The sequence below is a fragment of the Zonotrichia leucophrys genome, chromosome 7, assembly GCF_028769735.1.
Source record: "Zonotrichia leucophrys gambelii isolate GWCS_2022_RI chromosome 7, RI_Zleu_2.0, whole genome shotgun sequence".
Taxonomy (NCBI): domain Eukaryota; kingdom Metazoa; phylum Chordata; class Aves; order Passeriformes; family Passerellidae; genus Zonotrichia; species Zonotrichia leucophrys.
In genome coordinates this window covers 33,654,424-33,677,649 of record NC_088177.1, presented here as the reverse complement: position 1 = coordinate 33,677,649, position 23,226 = coordinate 33,654,424, and the positions used below count along the sequence as shown (strand labels likewise).

The 23,226-nt window shown below is 43.7% G+C and overlaps 1 protein-coding gene across 3 annotated transcripts in view; it reads right to left on the bottom strand.

Moving 5' to 3' along the window:
• GLI2 (GLI family zinc finger 2) overlaps positions 1 to 20,059 on the bottom strand; it is a 187,234-nt gene extending 167,175 nt beyond the window's left edge. For 2 of the 3 annotated variants that reach the window (XM_064718371.1, XM_064718374.1), the window contains exon 1: positions 19,947 to 20,059. The gene's annotated coding sequence lies outside the window, so the exon portion shown is untranslated. Of the gene's footprint in view, positions 1 to 19,187; positions 19,263 to 19,946 lie in introns of those variants that run through there. The other variant, XM_064718373.1, reaches the window with a different exon arrangement.
• Between the last annotated feature and the right edge of the window lie 3,167 nt (positions 20,060 to 23,226).

Below are 23,226 nucleotides of genomic sequence, written 5' to 3'. Positions count from 1 at the left end.
TGAACACAGGGAATTTCTCCTATTGAAAGTTTACATCTGTGCAGACCAAACTAAAGAGCTTTCTTTGAAAGCTGGAAGAGATTTCACTGAAAGCTAATGAACATTATAAACATTTATTCTTGGAGGCCCACAGTGCTGGACTGAGGAGCAGGACTTGCAAGAGATAAAGGCAGGGCACTAGTATGGAGTAATGAAGGATAGATGCCCTGGAAAAGGACAAAAGGCAGTAAAGAAACTGTGCAACTGTCAGCAAAATTAGCTGAAAACTTTCCAACCTTTAAATGCTGCTGAAGAAAACTAACACTGTATTTTAAGTCAATATAATCTGATTCCATTGCCTGGTTTTCATGCACACTCGTTTATGTTTTCTCATATTGTAGAAGAAAAAGAAAGGCATGTTCCTTGCACTTGGGCTCACTTCCCTCCCTCGGTTTTGGCTTCTCCTCATGTCCTGCCAGAAGGAGGGTTTGGGTGCTGATCTGTCCTTTCTGGGGGCAGCGAGACATCTGTTTCACAGTAGGGGGAGAGCAGCAAAGGCCACGCACATCTGAAACTCTTTTGCAGTTACTATGGGGAAATGTAATGAGATAGAGTACTGCTTTATTAATCAAACATCCACAGCAAATTAATCCTTTCCCTGCACAAGCTGGCTCAAGATTTTTCATTGCCCTCAACAGATAAGGAGGAAGGGCAGCCTTTTCCTTTCTTACACTGACAAAAAAGTATGCTTACTGTACCTTATAGCTTGCCATCCTGCACAGGCTGGCTCTTGCAAGCCAGGACTTCTAGGAGCTGCATTTCTGCTGCTCCTGCTGGTGCTTCATAGCTCCCACCCATCTCCTGGGTTATCCCACCACCTCCAGGTGCAGGTTATCAACTCAGACCAACAAGATTGGGAATACTCCAAATGCTCCAGATCATAATCCAGCCCTGCTGTGAAGTTAAAACTGGCCTGGACTGCTGTGGTGACCCCAAAATTTCCTGCAGTTTATTCCGAGGTACCCTTTCCCCCCAGACACTTCCTTCAGTTGCTCAGGCTTGCTTTTACAAAGATGTCTTTTACTGTCAAGGTTCAGAGAAGTTTGCAGCAACAATTAAAAGAAACCTGACCAGGTTTACACTGTCCTCTTGAGGAGTGCCTGCGTGGAAAGTCTGCCTTGTAAATGGGCTGGGCCGAAGTCTACTAATAGAGGTACAAAAGTATCATCAATCAACCTCCAGGGGAAAAAAACTCCAGTGATGTCTCCTGCAAATGCTATTAGAGACCCCCAGCTGCATAATTAAAATTCCTTTTTAAAGTGGCCTCAGAAATAAGGTAGGGAGGATAATTGATACTCCTGCACAGCAGTGAAACCAAACAATTTTTTAAAAATAATTCTGGAGTCATACTGACATAAATGATTTATTTCTGCTGAATGGAAACCACTTAGATTAAGGTGGCAAACTTGAGGTAGCTTAGTGGTTATGCTGCTCTCCTGAGACGATGGGGCCTGAGCACACATCCACTCTTGGTCTGGATGTGAAAAGTGGTTCAAAGCAAAGCTCTCCTCTCCAGGAGTGTACTCTCAGCACAGCCCTCAGTAATGGGAATGCAATGAAGACAATTGTTTTGACATTTCCCCACATACAAAATTCCCCAGGAAAATCATCCACCAAATTAATCCATTTCTGAGGAGACCAAAACTGCATTTTTTAGCAAGAAAAATATTCATCCCCATGCAGAGGAGAATGAAACCCTTCAGCAGTTCTTTCTTCCCGCAGACAGAGAGGATAGAATTCAGAAATTTCCCTGAAGCGTATGGACACTGACTTCTTCAGGGACAGCATGAGCAATACAAAACACATTTAAGAACAATTATAAAAGACACTTTCAGCTCGTCTCATTTATGCTCCAAGAATGCCAGTGCTTTAAAGTTTTCTGTCCTCCCTCTCTTCAACAAAATAGCCAAGTTTCCAGTGTGTGCTAAGTGCTACAGCTGCATTTGTTTCTCTATTTACATGAATCTGCCATCTTCCCCATGCTACCATTTTAGTTGAGATAACTCTAACTTGATTTACACAGCTAGTTATCCTAATTTTCTAATTTAGCCCTTCTAGATTAGGAAAAGCAAAATGCATTCAAGAGTCACTTTTAAGCATAAAGAGTAGAGAAAAGAACCTTTCCTCAGTTACTGTGGAGGACATTTTAAAATGACAGACAATGCACTGTGTTCTGCCAGTAGGAAAGTGATCCTCTGACCTTACTTTGCATTTCAAGTGAAGTGAAAAGCAGAAGAAGAAATGGGAGTTTCTAAAGAAAAAGTTAAGGTACAGTATTGTAGATTTATAAAAGATCATAGACCATGTGCATCAATGGGAGCTTGTTTGTCCTGATTTCTTTGAAGCAAAGTGGGAGATTTCTTGGTGCAGAGCTACAGCATAACTTTGATATCTATTCCAGAGACCGTAAGTGAACTAACCCCCAAAAGGTAACACTACAGCTCCTGGATGGGAGGAGTGAGGGAGGTAAAAGAGGGTCCTGATCAAAGAGCAGATACTACTGACCTGGCCAAGCCTGCCGTGCCAGTGGGGCCATCTGGGCTCAGCTGTGGCTCAAGGGGTTGCTCACACCCCTGACATCACCTCCACCACCACAACACCAGGAGCTGCTCTGTCACACCCAGACATGGTGCATGTGTGGAGAGGCGCAGCAGCTTCGGTGCATGGTTTGCATGCCTCTGCATCAAACACATAAAACACAAAAGGCATGATTTGAAACTGTCCTAATAAAGACTCTGGAAATCTCTGTCTTCTTAAGCAAACAGGGTTGTGTCCTAAACACTGAGCAACAGGACTACTGCTGGAAAAGCAGCCCATGGCTTAATACATCACACTGTCAAAAAGCTTCTCCCATTATTCACCTGAAATTTGCCTTCTCTTAAATTTCATCCCATTACTTCTAGTTACACCCCATTGTACCACTCTAAATAATTCTTCATAGCCTTGGTGTTTACACCCTTCAGATATTTGTAGATTTATATCTCAACCACCCCATTTGTCATCCTTTAGCCAAGTTATCTATATTCAGCTCTTTCGGTCTTCTCTTGTAAGTCAATCCCTCAAGCTCTCTTGTTACTTCTTTTTTTCTCCTGAACTCTCTCCAATTTGTCAATCTCTATTGTAATGGAGTGAAGCAGACCTGAATGCATTACACTTTCTGCAGTTACCAGTGCTGTGTCCTCAGTCCCATCTGCTGCCTCAGCACAGGACAAGCAAGCAAACCTTTTTTGGGGGGGTCTTTTTAGGTTATGAAAAGCAGCAAATTTGCAAGACCTTCACGCTCAGTTATTAATTACCGAGGACCTAGGTATCCTAATAGATGCTGCACCCTGGATGTTCACTCCACTGAATTTTTTCCCCCAGATAAGCTAGTTGTTCTTCCTACTTGAATCCCATTTTAAGGTGCTGTGCTGCTTCTTGCATGGTCTCCAGAAGTCACCTTCCCCAACCGCTGAGTCTGCCCACCACACTGCTTCCAGACTCGAGGGTTTATTTCTCCATCCAGGATGCCACAATGGAGAACTCCTTCACCATCATTTCCACTAGTTCACCAGGTGCCCTCACAGAGCATTCCTATGGTTCTCTGAACTTTCAGTTCAACACAAAATGGACACCAAAGCTATGCAGTGCTGGTGTTACAAACCTCTGTGCTCAATCAAATGTTCTGCCTTCTACAATAGCCCAGATGATCACAGAACACACAGTGCCCTGAGGGACCCCAGTGCAAAATGAAGCACAAACAGATGACATTCCTCCAACATGTGCATCTCCATAAAGCCAGTGATGTTTCTCCCTATCCTGTGAACACGTCCTGCTGCACAGTTCCTTCAACAAAACTGTCTGGACAAATCACAGGAGGACTGCTGAAAACAGCTGACAGGGGTTAAAACCACAACTAAACGGGTTCTCAGTTGTGCAAGCACAAACCTCACAGCAGGACAAAGGCCCTGGAGAATAACCCTGGGAAGCAGAACTTGTGGCTGGGGGAGGCACTCAAATCCCCTCTGGTGACAAGGGCAGACCTTCTGAAGGGAAATGAGCAAAGGCACACATGACTTCAAACTGAAGAGCTGCTTTTCAGCTTTCCTGGCTACTGCTGGTCTACCTAAAAAAGGGGACTCGGTGCTTTTCTAGACTGTGCTCTGATCTGTGTGAACATCCCCAGTTTGAGAAGATATCCCATAATTCTACAGCTCAGGAGTACAGCAGATGGGCACTCACTTCTCTTCAACACATTCACTCTGTCTCATATCAGCACCATGTCTTCACCACATGACTTTTGAAGAGAAAAGCTATTTTGCATACCTATTAAAAATAGTAATTTTCCTCCCTAATTGTAACTTTCATGTAGCATCTGAAATCATCAGGTCACAGTGCTGCAGAAAACCATCTAATAAGAACTTAGACACACTCTATTATAGGCATGCATGATCAATTCTGCTTTTAAGATTACATATACACTTAAGTTATTATAAAGCTCAGCTTTGTACAAACAACAACAAAGCAAAAGTCTTCAAAAACTGTGAAAGACAGTGAGGTCCCGAAGCCTTGTCAGAGATGCATTCAAAGCCAGGTGGGACCGATCAGCTCCAGTTCAAGGCCTCTCTCCCCACAGCAGAAAGCGTGGTGGGGAAGGACAAAAGCTGACCCCTCAGGGAACAGCTATAAAAAGCATCCAAAAAACACACAGCAAGCTCTGGCAAGAAGTTTGCATTTGCCATCACTTAAATTAACAGCAAAGGAATCCCCAGGAGGGAGGAAATTTGGACTCTGTCCAACATGCAAGTGTGCTGTGTGAGGAGCTGTGGGGGGAAGAAAGAGCCACAAACAAGCACTGTGGATTCAGAGGAAACCAACACAAACTGCCAGCAACTCTGAGCCCTTATAAAGGGCAGGAGCTTGGCTTGACTACATTGACAGGTATCAGGAGAAAAGTTTCTTGCAGGTGATCTCAAACAGAATTGCCACTGTCAGTCATCAACTTTCCATGAGCTGTCTTTCAAAAACAAAGACTTTAATATTTAAAAAAACCCCAACAAGTTATCTTAAAGTATTTCAAGAGTTTATGAAAAATAGAACAATCAAAAATATCACAGTTGGCAACAAAGCTAATGTAACACTGGGAATAATTCCCTTGCTATCTTACACGCTGAGTTGTTATCTCTACCTACACCACATGCAGGTCATGCTGACTTCCAGAAGACTCAAATCCCAGTCAGCACTCATTTAGCTTATGACACAAAGAATAGCTGCTCCGCTCTTCCATAATGGCCTAAAGAGTTATGATGTATTCTGGATTAAGTCCTAAAGCACCTAAACAGATGGGTTTTTTTACCCACAAAAGTCATTATTAAGTTAAGAAGTAATTTGGTCATGTAAGTTTAACTTAAGCTAGTAAATCAAATAACATCTTTCTAAAAGCAGTAAAGTGTTCAGAACTTAATCCTTTTAATTCCTGCTTATCCCCTTGGCACTTAGACTATTTTTATTCTATTCACTTTTGCCGTAATAAAATGTTAATAAAAGAGTGCAAGTAGTCAGACAAGTTACAGAAATAAAGAAGACTGGTTTCCTACAGGTTGGGTGTCTTACATCCCTTCTTTCCCCCACAGTATTTTCCCAGCTACCACCAGGTTGTCTGTGCATCTGTCTCCTTGGGACCCCTTCATGTCCCTTAACTACTCATGAGCCAAGTGCCTGCTCGGGGGCTGACTGTGGTTTTGTACCAGCCCGCAGGTCTAGCAGAGCAGAGAGCTGATAACATCACATTCCAGCCTCCTCTTCTGCTGGGGGACTGGCTCTTCTGCTAAAGAGCAACAAATTTAAGGCAAAGATCTCCCTTATGAAAATAGACAGTGAAAGTTTTGTGAACTTCCTGCATAATAATGCAATAGTTTTTCTAAGATAACCCACGCAGGTATTGTTACCAACTAGAACTGTGATACATGCATGTCCCACAAATGCGCTGAAAGTAAGGTGATCTTTGCAGGCCACAGGAAGGGCTCCCTCAGATAAGAAAAGGGCAGGGAAAGCATTGCTTTCTGAGAAGCCCCATGGGAAATAATCAAACTTACAACCAGTTCTTTCATAAATCAAGAGGATCAGGTTCAAGTAGCTTTTCATGTGCCACCATGACAATGTCACAAAGGAAAGGTCTGTCCCAACCATGCAAATCCTTAGCATGGTGAACATTTCCAGTTTACAGCAATTATCTTGAAATGCCCCTGCCTACTTGTATGCAGACAAAGCACAGGGAAGCAGAGTGTGTATCACTGCTTGTGGAAGGCTGCAGGGTAAGTCACTCTTCTGTTCCAGTACAAGCTCTGCATGGTTCCAAGGCCCATGATCCAGATCTAACACATCAGTACAAACAGGTCACAGGGGTCCATGTAAGAGGCAACTGGTGACACACAAGGCAGGACGTGCCCTCCTGGCCACACCTGGTCTCACAAAGCAGTCATCACTCACTAGGCTCTTTGCCATGAACCTGGGATACAAAGAGCAGCCCTGTGCCCTTGGTCAGCTGCCACATTTCCTGATATTTCTAAGGGACTGAGCTGTGGGTCCTGAGGGAGCTGGTGGGTGAAGTGGCTAAGCCACCATCCATCCTATCTGAGAAGTTGTGGCACTCTGGTGAAGTTCCCACTGACTTCAAGAGGAGAAACACAACACCCATTTTTCCTCCCCACAGATACAAGCTATACAGTCAGCTCCCTATCCAGGAGTCACTCTGCCTGAGGCTGGTGGTCCCAGCAGGGCACTTGCCACATCCCTGCAATATTTCTACCACTACAACACAGCTGGTTTGCTGAGTCCAGCTGAACACTGCAGCTCCCCAGGAAATATGAGGAACTGGGGTCCCAGTAAAGCAGGAGTTGTCAAATTGATCTGTCAGAGACACAGCCCAGTGGAAGCCCTGCACTTATGTGGGATGGTACCAGGTTTCTTTCTGAACACAGTACACCTCATCATTCAAGCACCACACTCATAACTATATCTAAGCATGAAACACAAACTTTCTATTATTGTTTTCATAGATAACCAATAAATCTTTCATTTCTACTGAAAAGAGAATTACAGGCCCAACACGCTTAAGACACAGGCTGTGATCCAGCCTTCCAACATGGATTCAAATCTAACCTTTTGTGTGCAATAAGTGAGCAGACTCATTCAGTCCCCAGTATGACCAGTCCACTTGCAAACTGTGACATCAGATGGCACACTCAGCACCTAAGCCCATAGGTGGAAATACCACCTACAAGTACAAGGTACAGCTGGATGCAGGTACTTGCATAAATCCCATTCAGGGCAGTGTTAAAAAGAAAAAAAAAAAAAAACAAACAAAAAACAACAAACCAAAAACCAACAAATAACTCCAAACACATAAACAAACAAAAAGGAAAAATAAAAGGAATACAAATAAAGTATGATGAATTTTCAGCAGTGGTCTAGCTAGCACACGTGGGTGTGATGCATGTACGATCCCTTGCACCATCTGCTCTGGTCTTTGCAGCCCTATCCTTTATCCTAACATTATTCCCCAGCAGTTTCTTGCTTATCAGAGAAGTGATCGGCAGTTCTGCCACTGGACCACTCAACTCTATTTTCTGCAGAAACCCAAGCAGTGGCTTTCCTGAGTAGCTGTTTTTTCCTTGGTACAGTGAACTTAATAGAGATGTCGAGCACAAGTGCTGGCTGCTTCCTACCCCTGCTGAAATTGGGAGCAGACCTCCTGCAAGGAGGCAGCCCCAGGGAGCAGCTCTAATGCAAAGCAGCCTTTACCATTCAGGAGAGCTGCAGCACCAGGCTGCTGCTGCCAACTTTTCTGCCACGTTCATCCTGGCACTGCAGATGAGGAGGAGGAGCGGCATCCCGTGGCCACACTGCCAGAGTGACACCCGGCTACCCGAGGGGTGGCTGGACTCTGACCTCCCATTTAAGCACAAGTTGGTCATGAGTCAGAAAACTCCACTGCTGTGGGCTGGGGGGACGGGCAAAACAACATTTCAGAGGCAAATGCCCTGGGAGCCACGCTCGTCACTGACGGAACCCAAGAGATCTGGATTAATTTGCCTTTTTGCTTTCAGTTTACTTCTTGCGACCTCACAGTAAACCGCTTAACCTTGCAGGCAATAAAGTGAGATGCCAGCATGTTCAGCTCATAGTACTCACACTATGCTCTAATCCAGTCTGCATGTCCAGTCCTGTCATTAGCTGGAGGAAACATTAATCCAAGACAGTAGAAAAGAAGGAGTAAAAAATTGTTTCTGGAAATGCAATTATTCTAATGGCAAACTGTGGAGGTTTGTTATCTAGACCCACAGCTGAGTTAAACTGAAACATATTATATTTCATGAAAAAAAAGTTTTAACCATATGTTTAGTCATTTGTGAGCTCTTGATCCTAACGCACAACATAAGCTGCAATATCAGTGTCAAAAGTGCCTGATTTAAAGCATAAGAGGCAGAGTTACATGAAGTCAAGTTAAAATCACTTCTGCAAGTTTGTGGGCAGAGACCTTCACGTGGACTGACAGGTACAGGGGAACACATCCTAGGGTCTGTGCTGGACAGGGGGAATGGAAAGTTTTTTCATCAGAAGTTTTTCTGTGAGATTGGCTAGGGGGAAGATGATATAGCTGGGGGGGAAGACTGAGACAGCTAAAGAATAACACATGGTATGCTTTCAAAACATACAGCAACATGTGACATTCGTCTGCAAGTCTGGCGCTGAGGAGCCTGTGGTCTGGCAGCAGGGAGAATTTCTGCTTTTTATTTCTTAAATCATTGCAGGCATTTGAACTAAACCCCCCACCTAATAGTCTGAGGGGTAGAACATAAAATCAGATTTTACGTACTGTACTTTCAGTCAGCCATTTTCTCAGCGGATTTTTTATCCTCCAACTCAATTCCCACATCATTAAAGTGATGCTGTCTCTTTAAAACACAACGTGGTGTCGTGCCAAAGCCTGCAATAAGAATCACTGGCACCAAAACAGTCAAAGCACACAGCTTAATTCTCTACTTAATAAGACAATTAAAGAAGAGTATTTGGATACAGCAGTCTGCAAGTACCAACACAGAGCACTGATGTCTCCAAAGGCATGTTGATCTGAAGGCTTTATCAGAAAGCATCTGTCACAACCAGATGCCATCAACACCTGAGAAAAGTGTGAAATAAAGTGGGTTAATGTGGCTGTGATACACACAAAGGCTTGCACTGCCCAAGTCCCTAATTGTGAACATTTAAGAGGGTGCAGGATAAAATGCCCAGATGTAAAATTGCTCACAGATTAAAATAAATTAAAATATATGTATACAGCTACATCTATTAAAATACAGTCTTGTGCATATTACTCAAATTACAATGGAATTAAGAGTACTGTGTATTTTGAGTATTCACTGCCATAATCATAGAAAGGCTTAGAGCAAAGCTGTTTTTAAGTACTGTGCTTTGACAGATGCATTGATACACATGGATGAATTGGGGTACAGAGACTAACTCAGGCACCAGTGATTGCTCATATGGACTCCCTTGACCATATCTGCCTCTAAGTTTCCAATCAAGTAATTCTCAGATGTCATCTCCTAGCAGGCTTCATCCTGCAGAGCTGAACCAAAGCTAGAGAGAAAGATAACAGCAGCGATATATGAACTAATTAGTCATTTGATTAGCTGGCAAGAAGACAAGGTCCTGCAGTTCTGTGACCTAAAAATGCCACTGAAGACCTTAAAACTGCATCTCAAGGGTGTCTGGAAATCTGTAACCTCCAGGAAGAGAGAGAGAGAAATGGGTGATGCCTAAACTGCATTAGCTCACATGAGATGTTGAAAGAGCACAGATGTTAAGCCAAGGATAGGTGTGACATTTGAAGCACTCAGCCAGCAAAAGAGCACCTGCAGCTCTGCACTCTGTTTGAACTGCTGCACCAAGGACTCCCGGTCCAGCCTACATGGGAGGTTCGTGGGACGAGTGGTTTAGCACACACAGAAAGCACACCAGGACCACAGACCTCATCCTAGCAACCCAACAACACATGGCAAGAGAGCAAAAACATAAACCAGATAAAATCCCCCAACTGCTCCCCCTTCATTAGAGCAGGGCTAACAGCCTGCCAGTCCCAGGCAGCAGCTCCTGGGCTGCACCACACCAGGAGGAGAGAGTGACTGAGGAAAGGAGGGAGAAGTCACTTTGAAGAAGACATCCTGAGTGGTTGCCTTCTTCACTTCCACTAGAGGGTCCTACACTTCATTGGAGATCTGATTCTGGCAAACCCCATGAATGCACTAGTTATTCCACATTCAGTAAGAGGAGGAGGGAGTGGGGTGATGGCTGAAAAGTTGCATCTTCAACAGCAAAGGAGGAAGACACCAAAATGACCAGGGTTAGGGGTCCCAAGTTGTTGTGTGTCCCCTTCCTCAGTCTGACAGCTGGAGCATTTCATCACCTGACTGCACCCAATGCACTAAAGGTTTCCAGCCTAAACTGAGGCAGCGCCTCCCTGGAAAGCCACCACCTGGTGCAGAGAAACCCACCGTGACCAGAAATGGGCCAGCCCAAAGTGGGCAGCAGAGAGCAACACCAACTCACAAGCAGTGAGTTCCTCTCTACCAAGAAAGCCAATCTCATCTCCCACCTTCAACAGCTTGGGTGGAGTCTGATTCTCAGGTGTCCCTCTACCCTGAGAAGAGACTAAAGGAAACAAATGCATTGGCAAAGATGCTCCTGCCATCTGCACCTTGGAAATGCCCTCTGGACTGGAGAAGAGGAAGATCCCTCACCCTGCATGCTCCCGGGAGAACGGTGCAACCTCCAGCACTGCCCTGTTTCATCCCCGTCCTCTCAACACAGATCTAGACTTGCCTTTCAACGCCCGCTTCCCCCATGTGCTTTGACCCAGAGGGATGAAATCACCTCCAGCATCAGTCAATTTCTCAAAAGAAGTCCAACACATAGTTTAAATTTTACCAACCCCTGTCAGAGGCCTTGGAGTAATATGCAGAAGTAAGAACATTTTCTCAAATAGGAAATGGAGATTTAGAGTGCTGCAGCAAGGTCTCTAAAGAACTGCAAGCTTTGTTGGGATAATGCAACCCCAATATGCACGTTTCCCTCCTCATTCCCTTTTCTCTGCAGAAAATGGGAAAAAGACCCCAACTGCACACACAATAAATCAAACATGAAAAATTGGCCATGGACATGGTTCAGAAACACATGTGCTGTGCTCAGCCCTGTTGTTCCCTTACAGCTCTCAGAAGCAGTAAGTTAAGAATCCAGTTACTGCAGTTACAAAGAAATGTAAGGTTTCCAAATATGACTTATTGTGAATTGAAACAAAACCTCAAAATGCTGAAATTCTCCACAAAAGGAATTCTAAAACAATCACTTGGAGTCCACTGTAAAAGCAATTATATTGCTACTGTATTTCCTACAATGGAATTATACTTTAAAATTCTAAACAGAAACTTACTTCAACACAAAGCATGTAAAACAATGAATTGTTAACACTCTCAGAAAAATCCTCCATCTCTTTTTTCTGCAACTTTTTAACAACACTGACCTGGTTTTGTAGAAGATTTTAGTGTTGATGACGCCAGATATTGGAATATGATTCCATCAACGAGTACTAGCCAGGAAATACCAAAGCTGGGGTTGCCAAAGCAACATAATTAACTTGATCACGGTACATACACTGTGTGCCACTTCCCAAATGGCCCTTTAACACCCAGCTAAATCCTTGGCTTGAATGGGGCATCCAAATGAGTTTCTCCTCCAAGTTCCTCAAGAACACAGAGCAAAAGGAGAAGTTGTCAAAATTACTGAAAGCCAAGTACCACTCTGCTCCCTGGCCAATGGTCCCCTGCACTTGAAGAGGTCAAGGAGCAATTCTTGAGCCTACTCCCCCAACTATGAGCTGTAGCAATCCCAGAAATGTGACCCGCTTGCATTTTATAAAGATTTGCTTTTAATTCACTGTTACCAAATTTAAGAGGTTTGATTCTTTTATGGCATTATCAGTAAAATGACTACTGTTTGGGCAGGGAGGCCTGAATGCTGGTGCTAAACCTTGATCCTCGGGCCACAAACTTCAAAACCTGAATATGCTGTCAGTAACTCGATGTGTACAATGTATCAAAAATAAGAATCTGTCCGTTCATATAGAAAAAAAATAAAGAAAAGAAACAGAAAAAAAATTGAGTGATGGGCTTTCAGTCTGTCATCAGGCCACTGTGACCTCAATTTTTGAGAAATAAAATCAAAATCTATTCTTATCTTCAGAGATTCAAGATGTATTTATGTGTCAAACTTTCTCCCCCTTGTCCTTAGCCTTTGGGAAGCACACTAAAAATCATATCAAAGCCTGCAAACCTTGCCATCACATTCCCATTCACCTCTGACCCAGGATGCCTACAGCTCTCACCAGAGCTGCTCAGTGCATCCTCCCGTGCGGCAAAGGCAGCAGGTCTGGGAGCAGGATGAAATAAAGGCCACTTTGCATAGCAAAACTGTGCTGCCCCGCTCAAATTCTGAAGGCCAGAGAAGTTTTCTTTGGCGGTTTTCTGCTTCTTTGTATCTGAGAAGGATATTTCACCACCCTCTTCCTCTCCTTACATACAAATATTTGATTATTCTCTTTGAAATGTCTCTGTAACATCTACAGGCACAGGACGCCGAATGCAAACACTGATTGATTCTTTCTTAGCCATCAAATGTGCTTACACAGCAACTACACACAGCAAATGCACACAAATCTCACATTTCACGTTTTAAAATATGAACATGCTGTGTTATTTTTTTTTACTCAAACATAATGAATGAGCTTAAATATTAGAACTTGAAATTATTAAGTAAATCATGGCACCTGTAAAGCTTTTATTTGCATAACATTAATTCTTGATGGCATGTAAAACAAATTCATCACTCTCACTATATTGTAGTCTGATTTATGTTAGAATTGGAAAAAATAAAAATCTTGAGCACAAAATTATGTTGACAAGATGTACGTGCTCTTCGAAGCACAAGATTTTTTTCTTTTCTGAAGCATCAAAACAACTAAATTATGGGAAAGAGGGCTGGGAGAAAGCATTTTTAAAAATGAATAACATACTAGCATCACACATACACACTCTACAGTTATTAATGTCAAGCATGGTGAAGATACTCTAGAAAATCATTACCATTCATAGCTACTAACAGCCATTAAATTTCAATCAATTCAACTTAACACAAGTGTACTTCAGCAGCCCTTACAGTTCCTTATAGGGGTGGCTCAGAAAGTCCTGTCTGACTTATTGCATTGTCCCCCGCACAAAGGGGCATTGCTGAGCATTGCTGTGAAAAGGAGCGATCTTGGTGTTGGGAAATGATGCTCTTTTAACACTGCTGCAATCAACAGACCTTGCTTTTAAAGACGGTGTGATAAAAGGGCTCTAATAGAGCTCCTCAGGTCAGCGTGGAGGGGAGCAATACACTGATTCTAGCTAGGAATGCCACTTTCCAAACTGAAAAAAAAGAAATGCTGAGATGTTTTCAAGGGGTTTTCAATGAATTTTAGCGACAGAATCAAACTGCTTAACACAGCGCTAAACAACTTCCAGGTGATCTGCTTGCTTGAATAGACTATAATCATCAAATATACATTTAAACAAAACAGGATTTAACTTCCAGAGACTGGGTATTTAAGGCTCTTAGTGATGAATATAAGCCACAGCACTGTAATATTACAGAATCTCCACTCTTCTGAATTGCATTGGTAACACGGGAAGTTTTCCCACTGCCACTGCAGGAATTCCGCTGCGCAGCTCACCATCCCCTGCAGATTGTGGCAAGAACCAGCGGGTGCCCTGCCGGGGGTATTTGCCACCTCCTGGGGGGGTGAGGGACTGTGACCACGGGGGGCTCCTCTCCGAGGGGCTGGGCCCGCACCGGCTTCCCCTGAGCAGCACAGCATCCCACAGAAGGTGTCTGTCTTCCTCTGGACAGATTTCATTCGTTTCATGTGAATGGGTTAGCTACACTAAAATCCTACATTTCACAGGGGACAGGAGATGTTTTATTACTATTCCCCCCCACCCCCTTTTCCCCCAGAAGCTCAGATTTTTCCAGCAGGGCTCATTCTGCTGGGCACAAAGTCCTCTCTCTAGATTTACAGGCAGCTGAAGCTTGCAAGTGTCTACTCCTACAGAACAGTCACTCCATGCACAGAAAAACAGATGTGCCATCACTACAGCTGAAATTACAAACTCAAGTCCAGAGTCCCTTTTGTGGCTTTTAGATCATCCTTTAAAAGTATCAGGATTGATGCTACTATTCATTGGGAGAGTATTTAGGACTGTTCTACAGAACTCTACGGTTTTGCTTCCTCTGGGACTTAGACTTTGCATTTAACATGGGGTAGCAGTAAAGTTCTTAAGAATTAAGAAACATCCAAGTAATCTCTCAGGCAGATATATGCTTCATTTTAACTCATTTCCCTACACTTACAAGCTGCACTAAATGAAATTAAATTAATGTTAAAAGGGGCGTTTTTTGAAAAATCTTCCAGTGACAAGTTCAGAAAGTGCCAGAGTTCAAGTAAAGCGTTCCATGGAAAATGTTAGCAAAGCTTAATCATACTGGAAGCCACATTTAATTACAGCTTTTTTAAAGTCCATCTGGGAAAAAAGAAGCGACTTAAATATGTCACCTGAGATGATCTAGATACTGAAACTATTTGTAAGTTAACAAAAGCATTTGCATCACAAAGCGCTCTGGGGCAGCACCACGGCAAAGCAGATGTGTAATGAACAAGGATCACAGCACCAAAACAATCAGGACTGTAAATAACTACTACTAATCTGCAATCATTTAAATTTGGATTTAATTGCTAGGCAGCAAATACATTTAATTCCTGAAGAGGTAAATGCTCTGCCGAATACACACTTAAAGGTATTTAGTGACAGAAGCACCACAGTCAAGAATCCAAATGTCAGGAAGGCAGAAAAAAGCCAAGGAGCAGAGCTGGGGCTGCCATGAGTTCACAACTTTAAACAAACTTTTCCCTGGAAGAGAATTAATAATGTGGCCATCCCCACTGTACATACTGTAAGTGCTGCAGGAGTGACACAATGAGGCACATGGGAGGCAAGAGGGTAGTGCCTATGGAACAAAATTCAATCTACTGACTAATGAATAAAAAGTTCCTTTTATTTCTCAGTTGTTTTTGGTTCATTAAATTTTCCACAGATTTGCAGAGAAGAAAACGTGATCAATAAACCTTGACAAAAGTGAACATGTGAAATAGAGGAGAGAAAGGCACAGGAAGATAAAAGTGATATCCCGATCACAGATTTCAGAGGCAGATGACCAGAGCTCTGGGCTGCTGAATAATCTGAATAGACCATCATTTCTTTACAGCCTTTTACTTTCTTTTCCCTGACTGTTGGAACTCTTCATTCAATACAATGGTAAATGCACTAAAACTTTTTTTCTTATGCTAATGGTCGAAATCGGGCGCTCACAGTTAAAACACACTTCCCACCAACTTGTTTTCTTAAAAAAGAAAAAAAAATTAACCTATTCAAGTTAAACTAAAATGTCAAAGACAGCTTAAGGCTTACTCTCACCATTCCTCAAAATTAATGGTTTTCTCCCCAGTAGATACAAAAAGAAAAGACTTGAATAAGGATAAAGCTGCAAGACTCTTTTCATATGAAAAAGAACACTTAGAAAGTAAAAAGAAATACATCCAGTACAAAGATCCTGGTACCTACAGTTCTAATTTGTATTGTTTCCTCTTAGAATATTTATAATTGCAGAAAGGTGACAGCCAATCACAAATAATTGTGAAACGATAAGAAAAGATTCACCAGTGACTAATGTATTTGGGCAGTCATGCCCATGACAGTATCAGAAACGCTTCCACTCATTACAATAGGAGCCCAAGGGAGCCTATTTTCAATTTTTTTCTAATTTGGGTGTCCACTTCCAGGCACTGAGGCCTCTTTTTGCTGTAGTACTGAATATTCATAAATACCAAACAATTTTTACAGCTCTGACCTTCTAAATTAAAGGATAATTTACCTGTTCCCTTTGTGCAACACATTTCATCTTTAGTGCATTTGGGTTCACTTTGTTTATAAGAAGTTAAAGATTATGGGTTGTGGTTTTACAGTAGCCAAGAGTGAATGAACAAAAGTTCTGTGGCCTCTCCTGGACTACACACATCGAACATGTATTCACTCCCAACTGGAGCTGGTCTGTAGAAAATTTGACCTGATTACTCACTATTTCCATTCCAGTCACTTGTTCACAAGGGAAACCTGCAATTTTGCCTCTTGAACTATCAAGATTGCCATGCAAGATGCAATTTTTCATTCCTTTTACACCAAACACCAGTTAGTTTCTAGAAGATGCATATATATGGGATCTGCTGTATGCACAGGTCATGAATTGTGCACACTCCATGCATGCACACAAATGTGCGTACATACATGTAGATATGCACAGGCACACATGTATTATTTGCCTTTCTAACACAATGCCCTCTTGCTGTCATTCATAGGAGGATTCATTCTTTGCTGTTATTTTATTTAGTGTTGCATTAATTAATTCCCAAATACCTACAAGTTGTTTTGGTTTTCTTTACAAGGGTCCTGGCAGCAGAGCTGAAGCAAACCCTAAATACCACTTAATGCTTTGTGGCAAGTTGTCCAAATGTGCAACTGTTTAAAATATTTACCCAGGTACATAAGGGGGTTGTGCAGCTCTCGAACAATGCCCTGGAATCTTTCCCATCAGCAAGAAAGCGGACAAAAAGCAGAGACCGCTTAACCTCAATGCCTTAGCAGCAAGTGAGAAGTGCAAATATTGCATTTCTATAAAGCCCTAGAAGCTTCATAGAAATGGAGTGGCAACTAATTAGTTTGATGCTATAGTCACATCTAATGTTCCTAAGTAGCTTCTTTGAAAAAACTCACTGCCTTGAAATCCTTGGCCAGATTATTAAGTGGAGGCTTTGTGATGGGGCAATAGATAGGTGTTTGCTCCACAAATATATACAGATTTTGGTGACTGCTTACTGAATCCACTGCCTTCACTAATCTGCACTGGAAACTTCACTATGAACAGAGCACTTCTCAGAGTACAAAAGCATGAAGTATCTGTGTACCTTTCAGACTACAGGGCAAACAACTGGCTTACAGTAGGCCACCAAAAACAGAGGCAGGCAGTTAACCAAGTTAACTTGCAAACAGAGAATGAGAATAATGAAATTGCTATTAGGTCATATGCTCTACCCTATCCTTAAACTAAAAAAAAGATGGGTCCAGAGGACTGAAAAATTCAAACATTCTCAATAGAAATAAAGTATCGGGATCATGAAAAATGTATTTTCAAGTCAGACAAAACTGTAGCAACTACATAACCCTTTCTGTGTACAGATGATCACACAGCCCCAGAGCCTGTGCAGCTTCTATACAACTGTGCCACTGAAAGGGAAGTTGTGGTATAAACTTGTAAGATCATTAGAATCACAGAAAACATAATCAAAAATGGTTCTTTGACATTGAAGTTCACACTGCTTTTCAAAACAATGACAAAAATACTGCTCATTATCTATATGCAGCCAGAAGGCTGTGTTTTCTAAATATGACTTCAGTGTGACATTTGGGAACACAAGCTGCTATGTATTGGATGTCTGAGGTCAAGTTCTATTCTCTTTTATCCAAGTATAACCTGGAGCAGCTTCAATGAAATTATGCTAGATTTATATTGACATATGCATCTAGTTCAAATTCTTCTATGGCTCTAACTTTTCTCTAATTGAATGACCTAACACAAATAGTATTTGTCCATCTGTATACATCCCCTTTGACACGCTGGAGAAAAAAAAAAGAAAGACATTGAAAGGAAGTTGGAAACAGTCCTCGAGATCTGTTTTCCTTTGAAGAACAGCAGTTGCATTTCTGGGCACTTCAAAGTCACATACTTTAAGCAATAACAACATTCAAGATGAAGTGAATCTTACCTCAACTTGCTTTAAAGATCAACTCTTTCACAAACACACACCAGAGGTTGGATATACACATACCTATAGATTAACAAGTTCATCTTCAGTCAATCAGGCACTCTGCAGTGCTACAGATAGGTCATGCTTTCAATCAAATGACAAATTTCCAGGAGTTGTTTACAGTGGAAAAGCCATAATGAATTTCATTCGCTTCTTAAAAGTTGTCAGTTTTGCAATAACATTCAATACTACATTTTTATTGCAATTCAAAGTTTGACAGGTGTCACCATCTCCTGACGTTACAGCCCAAATACAAATTACCATATCCACCCATCAGAAAAGCTGAACCAAACCAATTCACCAACTGTAGTTGCCGTATGCAGCAATTATCACGCAATTCAAACATCTCAGCAGTATAAACAATTAGTTAATTATCTAGCACAATCCTCTTTTCCAGGTGAATTTAGTTTCTTTTCTAATGAAGTTAATTTTATTAGATTTAGAACTTAAAAAAATCAAAACAAAACCAACCCCAAAAAGACCTCCAAAGTTTTTCTTAAAGCAAGGTAGCTAGAACAAGCAGATAAAATCAGCAAGTCTTACAACAAATCAGTCTATTCCACTTGTGTGTATTTTGAATTTCATGGCTTATTTACTTAACTTTTTTGGCACTAACTCCACAGCACATGCCAATACAATATTTGTTTAAATGCTGTTTTATGCACATGCTAGTAACGCTTACTTTCAAATTCTTGTACATCCCAAGAGCCTCAGTTGAAAAAAAAAAAAAGAATAAAAAGAAAAAAAAAAGGGGATTGGTAGGGGGTAGACAAGCTTTTAAACTAGCGCCTTTATCTGTGGCCGTAAAAATATAAACACCATACACCAATAAAATGCTAATTTCTGTAAGCACGAAGTTTTCCAGCACCTGGGGCAGTACGAAACGCGAGGGCAGCTATAGAAGACACAAGTTCCACTGGCCCGGCCGGCTGTGACCCCACGCCCGCACATTTGGGCACCGGGGCCATGCAGCGGGGCCGAGCCGGGTCCCGCCCCGCGGAGGGGACACCGCACCCGCGGCTCAGCCCCGGCCTGGCAAGTTTTGAAGCCCTGGCTGCATGTTAGCTAAATGAATAAATAAATAAATAACCCCGTAAACCTCGGAAAAGCCGGCAGCAGGACCACTGATAAATCACCCTAAGTCCCCGCGCTGGAAAAGTCAGGTTTCCCAGGAAATGATGGCAATCACTTGAGGCAGAAAAGGCATCTAGATGAGCCCATCTCCCTCCCCTCCTCCCTGATTGTTTTAAAGCCACCGAGTCCGGGGGAAAAACTCTCAACTCTCTAAGTCCTTAATAGGATTGGAGTCCGGGTCTCTCCAAGCCGCTCCTCATCACACAGGGATCAAGTTGCAGCAGGGAATTTTTTAAATTCCTCAGCAAATATACTTGTCGAAAGATTGCCCCTCCCGGATGGGGGGATGACAAGGAGGCGAGGGGGCAACTTCATTTTTCCTCTGAAAAAAGAGACAAACTCTATTCTGGCTTTGGGGAGCTCTGCCGTCCTCCGGGAGCCAGCGCAAGGCGGTCCCGGCAGCAGCCCGGGGCTGGGACTGTCACCGCAGCCCCCGGGAAAAACAATGGCCGGGGAGGCACGGTCCCGGAGGGGTCTGGCGGGGAAAGGGGGGGACACGGCGGACACACGCGCGGCCCCATCCTCCCCGCTCACCTGCGAGCTCGGGGGGACACACGGGATGGGCTCCCTGGGCACCCGCAGCGAGGAGAGCCCCTCAGCAAACTGCACCCTCCCTCACACACACCCCCCACCGGCGCAGGGCAGCTCCAGCCAAAGCGGGAGGAGAGGGGGAAAAAAAAGAATAAAAAGCACAATGAAAAGACACAATAAGCATCAACTTTACCCAAAAAGCGGAGCAGCAAGTTTTCAGCAGACGAGCGGTTGCCGCGGAGCAGCGCTGCTCCTCCGGACCCCCATCATAAACTTGGGGGAGGGGGGCGTGGGAGGGACTTTCCCTCCGTCCTTCCCTTTTGTGCCGCTCCCCCGCTCCGCTCCGCTCCACGCCAAAAGCTGCCGCGGATCCCGGCGGCGGCGGCGCGGTGCTCTCCCGGCGGCAGGCGCGGAGCAGCTCCGCGGAGGCGGGCGGGGAAGGACGGGGAGAGGGAGGGAGCGCGGGAGCGCTGTGGAGGGCCGGGGGCGGCGTGCAGAGGTGAGGGGCTCCTGCTGCCCATCCGCCCGAGCCGCCGGCGGGACACGGCGCGCACACGTTCACCTACTTTATGTATATAATAGATATACGCACACATGCACACACACGAGGGATGAAGTTGAGCAGCCTGCAGGAAGACGCTGGAGCGCTTTCAAGCCCTGACACAAGAGGAAAACTGGCTCTAGGGTCTGTTTTCTCTTCCACCCGCCCTTTAAGGGAAAAAAAAAAAAAAAAGGGAAATCTAAACCTTCCCACCCTTTTGGCGCGGGAGCAGCGCACCGCTCCGGATCTTCTCTCTCCTCCCCCCAGCCCCTTTCATCCCGGCTCGCCCCCTCGCCTCAGCGAACCGCACCATTTTGGGAGCGGGGCTTTCTGTGGGGCGCGGTGGGATCCGCTCCGCCAGCCCGGCCCGGCCGCGCCGCTCGGGAGCGCCGGGAGCCCCCGCACACCGCGCTCAGCTGGAGCGCATCTGCAGCGAGCCCACACAAATCCCCTTCTCGAGGAAAGCTGCCCCCCCTCCCCAAACAGCACAAGTTTGGCTTGTGCAGATTCGCTCGCGGAGAGGCGGGGATGGAGCTGGGGGTGGTTTCCCTCCAACTTTGGTGGTTGCTTTTTCCCCGCGAGTTTGCGCGACTTTTTCAAGCCCCCGCCACAGCAGGGCTGGAGGCAGCAGAGCTCCGCGGAACATCCTCGCACACGGGCGGCTTTACCCGCCGGGAACATCTAGGGGGAGAAACGCGTTCATTATAGACTGTTCCCTAAACGCGATAAGCAGCCTCACCGGAGGTTGAATGTAGTTTCATCCTCTTGTTTTGGGACTAAGGCTACGAGGAGGGGAGAAAGAATCTCCAAAAAGTGCCCCGCTCCCACCCCGATTATCTTCGCTTTTGCTCCGTTCTACATTAAACAGCAGTACCAATGAGAAACGCAGCAGCCTGAACTTGGACTTTGGCCAGGCTGGGCTTGTTATTTAAATTGTTTTGATTTCTTTGGCTATGGAATTTATCAAAAGTTTAAAACGCAACCAGATGCTGTTGGGAAGGGTCACTGCGCTGTACTCCAGAGCAAGCTCAAACTCGCCGTATCATCAGGGTATCTGACTCCGGCAGGATTATGGCCAGTACCATGGCAACCGCATGCCACATCAGCCCCCAGCTTCACTTTCAGTCCCTTGGGCAGTGTTAACATTTGCCAGCGGATTTGCCCGACACGCAGCCCAGGTCCGGGCAAGTGGAAAATGAGCACAAACCACTCAGAAACCTTCCTCTTCTAGCCTGTGCAAAGCAACCTGGCTGGACTGCTTCATACTACAATTTTAATCCTAAAAACCAGCTACCAATTTGGGTGCCTTCTGTCTGAAATTTTGCACACATATCTTTTTCTCATTTTTTTCTTCTCTTTTTTCCCTCCTTATTTTCTGGATGTCATTAGAAGGCTAGTATCTGAGGGTGACAACTGGCTCACCATGCACTCCCAGATCCCATTTATTCCATTCAGATAGCCTGGGAAGGACTGTGAGGCAGATTATTTTGCCAACCACCAACACTGCAACTTTTTTTTTTTTTTTGGTCAAAGTCTTGTATTAATATGCACTCAGTGTTTTATCCAAAGAAATTCTCTCCTCTCTCCGTGGTACACATGCAGTCGGTGCTGGCACAGCAGCACAAACTTGCCCCATCCAAGTGGACAATTTTGTGCAGAGAGGAGTTTCATTGCACCTACTACTGATGAGCACCATGCAAGGGAGAGGAGGCTTTGGTTACCAAAAGAGGGATCAAAAAAAGTCTTTGATCTCCAAAAACAAAGCTCACTTTTATTCCCAGGTTACTTTACTTGGGAAAGATGACCCAGCAGCTTAGGAGATAGGTTAGAATAATGGGGTTTTGGATGGATCAAAACGACAAGCTGGCAAAACAATAACACTAGATATGTTCTAAATTCCTGCTGCACAGTTATAAACGTGTACATCCAGACTCCTGGCCAAGAACATTTTTAAAATCAAAAGAAGGAAGAATTAAAGGATTAATTCAGAGTTATGTAAAGAAGGACAGTTTTCCCTTCTAGAATTCTCACATGCCAATCTTTTAGAAGATGGAGATTTTTAAGCCTGAATGGAAACTCCTCCTTTTTGTCTGAAGGATGACGGCTGGCGATGGCTGGTGACGGCTGGAGTTTTTTGAGAACTTTGAGTTGGCTTTTACATTATCTGCCTGCTGTAGCTCATCTATCCTTCCCTCTCCTGCTCTGCTCATTGAACTGCCCTCTCTTAATCTTCCATAGGTGTCCGAGATTAAATAGATGACAGGATGACTGACATTTGGTACACATAAAAGAACCAAAATATGAACAACGGGTCAAAGTGCAAACCTTCCCTCTTGTCTTCCCTCCTGCTCTTGTACAACTTGATAGGGATGAAACCAAGTAGGGATGTAAGGATATATGACAACGTGCACTTACTATATCTTGCTGTAGCACGATATAGTATCATGTGGATCATGTGGATATAGAAGATACATTCCAAAATGTTCAGGACTAAGGAAAGAGGGTCTTTTAATCACAATTTTAGAAAAAACCTCTCGCAATGATAAAAGATTGACACACCACCAAGTCCAGGATTGCTAATCTGGGATCTGTCCCATTTCTGTTAGGTTAATGGAAAGAATCTGGAAGTTAGACTAGCCTCAAAAGACACAAATGTGGCTATTAAAATATTTGATATAGTTCTGAAAATGGACTGTAATTCTTTATTAAAGTACATCTTAAAAGAAAATTGTTGAAAAACCAGTGGGGAATGCTCCAGTCTGTTCTGTTCATGTCTACAGAATTTATTTCTATAAATCTTCATAAATCCTAATGATAAATTAAAAGTCCCATTTGAGTATTCCAAAGGATATTCACAGGTAGAAGCTACCAGGAAAAAAAAATCACATTTAAATATGCTTCTCTTTTAGAATGTAGAAAATAATTACATGTG